The sequence below is a fragment of the Pezoporus occidentalis genome, unplaced genomic scaffold, assembly GCF_034315485.1.
Source record: "Pezoporus occidentalis ecotype Australia unplaced genomic scaffold, CSIRO_AGI_Poc_V1 ctg127, whole genome shotgun sequence".
Taxonomy (NCBI): Eukaryota; Metazoa; Chordata; class Aves; order Psittaciformes; family Psittacidae; genus Pezoporus; species Pezoporus occidentalis.
The window spans coordinates 1,039,530-1,046,952 of NW_026913071.1; positions in this window are offsets into that span (position 1 = coordinate 1,039,530).

A 7,423-nucleotide genomic window follows, 5' to 3' on the forward strand; every position below is an offset into this window, starting at 1 on the left:
ATTTCTCAATTTTGTATAATCTCTGGCAAATCATATCATGAAACACCCAAGTTCAGCTGGAAAGTGCCAAGACATTGTGCTTCAGCATTTCAGAAAACATAATAAAATTGGCTTCTTGCTTTTTAAGGCTTGAAAGACCCTCAGAGCAAAACAGAGCTCAGTCAGCTTTCTGAAACGGCTAGAGAAAAAACCCAAAGAACTCTTCCGAGCCAGCTCTGACACTGGTAACTTCTAGAGAGTAACTTGTAGGAAATACCCTGAACCAAAATCAGCTCCTCATAAGAGAAAACACAGCTGACAGCAAAAAGCCTTTGGCAGCAACCACGGCGGGCTCAAAAGCTCACTATAGCTGAAGAGCACTACTTGCCTGCATTTGCCATTAAGTGCTTTCCGTTCCACCATTTGTTATAATTAACAGACAAACGAGCCCCCTTCCCTTCTGCTTCCTAACAGAAAATACCAACTTTATAGCGCAAGCAGTATGCTTCAAGATGTGGCACAGGCACAAAGCAACCCACATCAAAGGCAGGTATCACCACAAGCCGGTAAGTCCCAGGAGCACTGTGTTACCACTATGTTAACTAACAGATAGCTTACACAGAAGCAGCCTTCTTCAGCTTCCTCCCTACCCCAAATTTCCCATCTTCCTGTCACAAAGTTTCATGAAATCATAGAACAGAATCATAGAATAATTAGGGTTGGAAAGGACCTTAAGATCATCTAGTTCCAACCCCCTGCCATGGGCAAGGACACCTCACACTAAAAAATGTCAGTAACTATCAACAGGAGCATGGGGACATCATCAGAATTTCAGTGGTTTTTACTGAAGAGGAAAGTATTTGACTATCACAATCCAAGACACATGAACTGCCATAACCTGTGAGCCCCAAGGCAGAAGAAACGTGTCAGAGGGGATAGAGCTCCCTGAGAAAATCATCCTGGCTTCTCACAGTAATAGTCTTCCCCTAATGTTTTCTTCCAGAAAAGCCTGGAAAAAGAACACAGTATTTTTGCATCTACTGGAAAGCTGCAACCAAACTGGGTCTTGCCCAGCTGCATTTGAACAATCCAGAAGGGCAGAAGAATTCACCTGCTGAACCTGACAACTGAAGGCACTAAGAGACTTCTTGGCACCACAAACACAATCAGCATAAAGAAAAGCCAGGAAAAAGCTACCTAAGGACGAGTGGTCTGAAATGACTGCTGACTCAATCTGGATAGTGGAACCCAGCTGCTGGCTGCCATCTGGGTAGGAAGCATTCCAACGTGCTTGAAATGCCACAACAAGCCCAAAGGTGTCTAGTACATTAACCAAGGCATTGGCAAGGGTCGCCAGAGCAAGAGCTTGTAACAGAGAGGAGTTTTCCTAGGTACTGAAGGGCACACTCAGACCATGCTGTCACCAAGTGGCAGTACGTATGAACCTCATACACTACAGTTCCCCTTTATTTCTTTTTTTTATTCTGCTGGCTCCAACTTCTTTGCCTGTCACTAGATTTTAATTAAATAATCTTAATTAATGAGATCATCTTTAATTGTTCCAGTGGCACCATGAGCTGGATTCAATATGTATTGCAACTCAGGGCAGGTCAGATTTTACAGCTTGTCATGTATTGTTTATCACATTTCAATTGGAAAGAAACAAGTATATGGGATGCAGTATAACAGTAATTAAGAAATGAAGCCAGCTTGCCTCAGTGTTACTGTTGTTCCTCTCTCTCCACCTAAGCCAGAAGCTGGATCATGTGTAATATAGGCAGGGTAGAAAGCCTCTTCCTGGACAGAAAAGCCTGGCAGGTGACAGAGGAGAAGGCAGGCAGTACTAGGTTTGGTTTATTTGCTTAGGGTGTTCCTGTTTGTTTGCTTTTCATATATTTCCCTTGGTTCTTCAATGAGAACTGAATGAAACTTGCAGCCTTGTGAAGCAGTGGACATGCTCCTCTGCTCAGTGTGCCAGCAGACACAGGATGCATTTAATGCAGGATGGGTGGTTTAATGTGCTTTGAAACTGAGTGGAACCACAACAGCTGAAGAAGCTCCAGATCCTCCAGCAACTTAGGTAAACAACTTCAGATACCAGCAAAAGATCCAGGAGAAGCAGCATGTGGCACTTGGTACCCTCCATGTTGCTCAGGATACCAGCAGTGTCTGGGGCTATCAACGGCTTCTCCAAACATCTACTGGCATTTTTTTCTGCCCAAATAATTTCCTTTGACCTTCAAACTTTTACACAATCAAGACCTTGCAGGTAGTCCAATACCACTGGTGACAAAGGTCATGAAACAACCAAGGCAGAATAGGCAGCTTCTCTGTTTACAGCCAGCATGAATATGTTTTCTGTTCCCTTGCATTCTGATTATTCTCTATTTTTTTTCCTCTTTCTGTAATTTTTCTTCTTTTTAAAAAAGTTTTCAGTACTGCATGTTGTTCATTGGCTACTGGGGACAGATCCAGCATGGTTCACTCCTACAGTGCCTGAGTATCATTGTATCTTGTTCACATGAAATACCCCATATCCTCTGAAACAGAAGGTATAACTCAAATAATCTATGTCCGAGCTCGTCCTGAATAGGCAGCTGGCAGAACTCAGTCATCTACCCCAGCTATGGTCTGAAATCTTCTAAGGAAAGTTTGCAACATGAACAGTAGGTCCTTTTCACATCATCTGGGGCTAGGACACAGGTCTTGAGGTAACTCAGCAATGTATCTTCGTGGATTGCTGCATAAGATCTAGTAGTGATATCATTCAAAGGTACTTAGGTGACAGCAATTCAAAGCACAGGGTCATAAAAGATGTAGAACTTGACATGATACATTCTGTCTTGAATTCATTCTCCATTAGAATCACTGCAAGATGAGCTGCAAACTCAGGTCTTCTAATCCACCCCCTAACTAAAACAGTATCAACTATACCTTACATCAGCATGTTCTTTTGCTGCTAACCTAACCCAAGGAAAATCCCTGATCTTTTAATATATTTATTGCAGAGTCCTCTCTTTCCATAGCAAATTAAATCTGGGAAATGCGCTCACTTAAAACACAGGAGAAATCCCACTGAACACACTGGAAAATGTCTGTGTTTAAGTACTCACCATGGCAAGCCTGTTCAGTGATTTCTCAGGACTTTCCACAGGCTAAAGTACCTTTTGGGAATTATATTTAATGTAGCTAAACCCTAAAGCATCAAATTAATCCCTTTTGCAAGTCCATTGCAGTGACTGCAGTGTAAATGGCATAGATGTGCCTGTTACACACCTGTACATCATACACTGATTAATTTGGTACACAGTTATTTACTCACCTCATTCGAAACCCTTACTAAACATGATGCAGGGGTTATAACTTAACTATAGAAAATACTGATTACCTGAATTTGAATATCATTACCTTTTTTCTTGATGTATTCCCCTGAAGGGCAATATACACCTACATATTAGTCAAGCAAATGCCTTTTTTTCAATGTCAGTAGCTTCAGCTGGTACAAAATCAAATTTGACAATCCTTTATCTGCACAACCCTGAAAAGCCATATGTGCTATTGAAACAACCTCAATCACAGCCCCTACATTTCTGAACCTACTTTTAGGCACCAAACCATAAGTGCCTTCATCAGTAATAAGCAACTTCAACAAGAGAAGCTTAATTACAATCTAAATCCACAGTTTAAAACAATGTCTCTTTTTGTGAGCTCTGACTAAGATGATCTCTAGAGCCTCCTAAAATTTAGCTCCAGTGGTCTTTTTCAACTGATTTCTAAAGCAATATGTCCAATTACTTTGGAAATGAAAGACTGGGCCAGTACTCACCAGATAGCATAATTCCTTGGTCTTTTAAATGTATGCATCTAATGAAGTTCGTGGAATTGAATCACAAAAACATCAAACACCATACCTCATAACAGGCCACATTCTGATCTTCTTATACTCAGCCTCATCTTTAATTGAGAAAAAACTGACCCATTCAAGGCTTAAGCTGAAGCACAGGTAGAACAAAAAGACTTCAGAACACAACAGGCATTCTGCATTGTTCCTGTAACAATGTATAAGCAGAAGATCTGCTGTATTTTAAAGGCTTGTTGTTAAAGGCAAGCTCTGTGCAGCAGTATCTCTAGTCTGAAAGGAAAAAAAGACCCCCTATATTATAACATTTCTACATTAGAGATGGACCCCAAATCAGACCACAGCTCTTCAGAGTATAAGAGCTGAACTCCAAAGCCGATCCTTTATGTTAAGCACAGGTGAACAGATAAGGTCCATGACACAACACAAAGGACTGCAAGACACAGCTTATCAAACCAACATATTTATTACACCACTATCAAAAGCATAGTGTCTTAAAACAAACAAACAAACAAAAAATCATTGCTGGCTCTCTTGTTGAGCAAAATTACTCAGGATTGACACTGACAAATCAAAACTTCATGGTTAGCTGCACTACAAATACAATCTGGTTGTTTCAACGAAGTGTAACCGCCTAAACAAATCACAGCACTGTGATAACACCCAGAAGCAATCCCAGTGGTCTTTAAACTTTCCTCATCCAAATATTACACGTCAGATGCTGCTTACTTTGAACATTAGCTTTTTCTCTTTTATTAGTCCGTAGATCCAAAGTCTAAAGTCACCAACACAGATTTGCTCCATTCTTACTTTCAGTATGAATGGTCAATAGTCAAAGTCTGTTCATAAATTGCCATGTCTGCTTCTCTTGGCCACATTTTATCCTGGCAGTAGAGGAGGTTAAGTACAACAAAATGTTCAGGTAAATGTGTAAGCAGAAAGACAGAGCCCAACTGTGAAAACTACTGAGCAAATGAGTTGGAAGATTTAGTTCTTAATCATGATTCAGGATTGGGTTTGAAAGTCTGGATTTGACGCAGAAACCAAGAACTGCATGGAAAGAAAACAACAAAGTTATGTTGAGCTTCAAACTGTCAGCAGACCCTCAACTTTGATAGGCAGTTCTCATTTTCATCAGGAGTTAAATACCATGAAATCTTCATGAACTGCTGCAAGCTGAACCTGGGATCATGTGTATCCATTGTGTCTGCCCACTTCATGTTTGAGCAGCCTCCATTGTCATTAACCTTTAGAGAAGGAAAAGACCTGATAATTTAATCTGTCCACAGACTTTTCACAGAGCCTTGCTGTCAAATCCGTGCAGCCAGGCAGCATATGTGCTGGATGGTCTCCAGAGCTGACATGCAATATATGGCATTCAGTGCTTTTGAGATACGAATTCTACTTCTCAAAGGAGACTTTGAGATTACGCAGAGACAGCTTCATGAACTTCTCATCAATGGTTTTTATCAGATGAAACAGAAGTTATCAATGCCAAATATTTTTTTGTGTAAGAGTAAGAACAAATCTTTTGGGGACAAATTCTGATCCCAAATCAGAATTTACCACTGTAAATCCACAGTTTTACATATTTTTTAGTCAAAAGCAGTAGAACTGTCAGTTGTTATTCTCAGTCAGCAAGTCAAAATATAAATCAGACACTTTCAGTTCCTGCAAAGTGATTGGTGACAATTCATACCTGTGTCTATGTAACCTTTGCAGTTGTCTTAAAAGTCTGTTTCATCTGGTTTTAAAATCACAGACACTGGGACACACCACTTGAGCTCTGCATGAAGAGAGGACAATGCAAGATTGTCAATGGTAACACAGAAGCAGCAAATTCAGTAAGATCCTTCAATTTTATGCAACAGCTGTACCAGTCCACAAAGTAAGTGTACAGCTGCTCTTGGGCACCACAAACCAACTGCAAACATTCAGGCATGTGCAGTCTCATTATTTGATCAACAGTTTTACACACATCCATTCCCTTTACACAAACGCTTTAACGTAGGAAGAACGACTTATTGTGGCACCAAACTACTGTAAGGGCAATTACTTAGACTGAAAGTTCTTTTCATGTTTATCACACAACAGCCTACTGCAATTCAGTAGATTTCACAAGACCAAGAAAAAAAGGCTTCTTATATGTTACCAAGAAGTGATTAAACACCGGCTTTATGTGGTAATGACCTTTAGCTCCACTCTTTACAGCTCACACTGGTTGCACGACCTCAGCAAGAATCACTTTTAATCAGCATTCAGGGGTACCCCACAGTTGTATGTTCACTGGCAGGTATCTAAAATGTTCCTGTGAATCCTGCTGTCAGTAATGGAGCTAGAAGAAAGCTGGAAAAAACATTCCATTCAAATTTTTTGCTCCCTTCTGATGCATATTCTTCATCATTTGAGTGTCAAATGAATTGAACACAAGGCAAATGATTAAACTGCTAGTGTGATATTTGAAAGTGTTAATGTGACTAGTGATGCTTTAGGTAAGAACAGAAAATTGATCTAAAATAGAAGGCAAACTACTGAGCTTTCTATCACCTCTGAAAACTAGCAAGAGAAAATCTGGATTATCATCACATGCTTGAAAACCGCATGCATGCAGACACTTTTGTCAAAACTTAATACTTTGACAATGTTTTGAGCCATAACCTGTTCAGAGATTTCAAAAATTACTAGCTTGATACAATCCATACAGACAGCTCTGTGCCATTTGTCATCTATTTTCTTCATATTTTAGTCTTGAGGGGGAAAATTGCCATCATTTTCGTAAACTGAAAGCATTTTTTCCTAATCTTATGATTGACTCACAACCTATGTGAGTAGTTCTGCCTCAAGTTCCTTTTTTTCAGAACTGGGACATAGGTGATGCCCACAGCTGATCTAGTCTATCATGTCATTGTTCATGTGGTTTCATCACTGAGGTCACAGACTACAGTGTCAATCATTCAGAAACACTAGGGAACACAGGTAATATACACAGATGAGCCTGCATGAGAGAACATAAGCCCATGTGTCTTCCAGGGCTTATGAACATGTTTTCTCACATCTTCTTCAAAACAAACTGAAAAAGGTCACCCACCATTAGCAAATCAGCAAAACTTTTGATTAAGAGCCCAACCTACCAGACTCAGAGATGACACACTCACTGCTCAGAGTTGCTTAGGATTCCCAGAATGGTTTTTAAATGGTAAACTAATCAGTAGCCTTCATGCATCAGGAAGCAATTATATAGTTGAAAGGTGACAACTACCACAACTTGGATAAATTTGCTGTTCAAAGGAGGTTAAAAGCCATGTACTTTATGTACCAGGGTGAAAGGCTGGAGAAGGAAAAGCAGTTATAGCTTTACATGTACAGTTAGCTCAAGTAATTGGCTTTGTTTCCACTTCCAGTGACTCTGCTGTCCTTTCCCACCCACAAAGAACCATAGAATTATAGAATAGTTAGGGTTGGAAAGGACCTTAAGATCATCAGGTTCTAACCCCTCTGCCATAGGCAGGGACACCTCACACTAAACCATGTCACCTAAGGCTCTGTCCAACCTGGACTTGAACACCGCCAGGGATGGAGCATTCA